The following is a 2,566-nucleotide window of genomic DNA, read 5'->3' as shown; positions in this document are numbered from 1 at the left end:
ATAGTACAATGTTTGTTCATACTAATATATGTACTGTGTATCTGACACTGAGTGATCATTTAAATTTCATGTTTATATGTTTATATCATACAAATTTGCCAGAATACTTGACATTTCAGTTTTCTTTTCACTGTCACAGCCACTCCTTACGTTATTTGTATTGTAAAAGAAAAAGTATTGTTTTGAGTATTCCATACTATTTTAACAGAAAGTTTTCTACAAGATCTTCAGAACTCGCTGAATGATGAGCAGGAAGTATCAACATCACCTCTTTACTCCTCCTCCAACTGGAGCACACGAAAAAGTGTCTTGTCAGAGAGCTGTAGGGCAGAGAGACCCCGTCTTGTGAACGCCACACACTTATGTGGCCACACACAACTACCAACAGTGTGGGAGCAATCCAGCAGCTGTCCGTTGTGGTGACTGTCGACCACAGCCCTTCCTCTGTGCTAAATGTGATGTTGGTGTGCACACCAGACACACCCTTCACAATAGAGATGCAATGATCGCTGGATTCTTTCAGCCATTGCCTCCAACAGCGATTGTTGTGGATAAGGCTCTGTCCCGTTGTGGTAAGTTGTGGCTTGTGGCAATATGTATTTCTCATTTTCTCACTGGTTAAGCTCCAGTCAATTAAATCAATAGTCAATGAGTTTGACTATTTAAACAGTTGCTCTCTAAAACTTAATCTTGAATTTATATGGAGTATCCATATCAGTCAGCTCTTTTAGCAACTCTTGAGTACTTTTTTCAGTGATGTACTTCATGGCCATTCAGCTTTTTCCAAAATTTTATTTTCCGTTAGAAAGCTTTAATATCTTAAAAGTGGTTCCAGAAATCTTTGTCTCATTGCAATGTTATATTTCCCATGAAAGTTGTGTTATCCTTTTCAGAGCGGCTTGTACCTTTGGAGATGCCTGTCAAAATTTGCGGTTGTCCACCAGGGTCACTGAGGGTCAAACCAGGAAAGGTTGTTGCTGTGGTCACAATGAATGGTGATGATGTTAAGAACTTTGATTTTGTCCCATTTGATAAGAAGCTAAAAAAAACATCTACCCCTACATGTTTTGTGTCTGTTTTAATTCAATTCAATTCAATTCAACTTTATTTATATAGCGTCAAATCACGGCAATGCCATCTCAAGACGCTTTACAGACAGAGAAGAAAACATAATGAAAGCCAATTCATAACAGCCTATATAAGGAAACCACAGATTGAGTTGAGTCCAACTCAATTTCCCATCCTGAACAAGCACACTGGCAACAGTGGGAAGGAAAAAACTCCCTTTTAACAGGAAGGAAACCTCCGGCAGAACCCGGCTCAAGGACAGGCAGCCATCTGCCTCTGCTGTGTGGGGGGAAGAGGACAGAAAGACAACAGACAACAGGAACTGCTACTCCCGGCCAGGGAGACCTGCTGAGACAGGAGACATACATGTTAATGATGCAACACTGTTAGGGGGGGGGATAAAAGCATAACTAAGGGATGCTAACCATCCCTAGCTATAGGACTTATCAAAAAGATAAGTCTTCAGCCTAGTCTTAAAGGTGGGGAGGGTGTCTGCTTCCCTAACACTAACTGGGAGCTTCTTCCATAAGAGAGGGGCCTGATAACCAAAGGCTCTGCTGGACAGTTTTACTGTCCAGCATCCTTAGGTTCTTTGACAGGCACTGTATAAATAAATTAAAGTTATGCTTAAAATTTACTATTATGAAATCAACGAGACTGTTGAGAAATATAAGCTAAGTTTTACTTAACAGTGGATGTGTTTTTCGTTTTTCTAGGACGATATGATCTCAGTATGCCTGAATTGGGTTGTGATGCATGCCAAGCCACTTGGACTGCTGGACTGGACAACCTTATTAAAAACAACTACTGGCCAGCTACTCTTCACTTTGTCACAATATACTCAACAGACGTCTTTTATTAATTTGAAGACATGAAGATGGCAGCCCCAGGATTGTCCTGCCAGGCATTTTTAAGAATGCTGGATCGACGAACTGTCCGCTTTGGCCGTGTGAGCATTAAAGTTATTTATTCAACAGCATTATTTATCTGTTTATATTATTGGTAGAAACACTGTTTTGCTGATTATTAGAGGATGTTTTCCTTGTTTTGAAATAGACAGGGAAGGTCTCAGCAGACAGCTTCCAAAAAACATATTTTGAGTGGGAAGCTGTCCGATATGAAGTGGACAACATCTGCGAAGAGGAGCTCTTCACCTGTCCTGCATGCTCCCCAAATATGCTTGCGGTATCAGTGGATGGAAACCGCAAGCATTACCGTTTTAGGAACGCAGCAAGGTACTCCAAAATGTGTATAATTTCATTTGTGTTTGTGGTAATAGGAAAACAACTTTAATTTTCACCAAGTAACCTTAAACTATATTGTAAATTGGTGTGTATCCCTTTGTTATCTAGATCTAAGGAACAAGCCATCTTTGAAGGCGTCTTCATAGCTAAGGATGAAGATGTGACTAATTTTGTGGACTACATTCACAAAACAACCAAGCATGTAAGACTGCAGACTGTAATTATATGTATTGGACCACCATAAACCTCAACTG

The sequence above is a fragment of the Telmatherina bonti genome (genome assembly GCF_933228915.1).
Source record: "Telmatherina bonti genome assembly, chromosome: 21".
NCBI classification, from domain to species: domain Eukaryota; kingdom Metazoa; phylum Chordata; class Actinopteri; order Atheriniformes; family Telmatherinidae; genus Telmatherina; species Telmatherina bonti.
Note: the sequence above shows the minus strand (reverse complement) of the source record.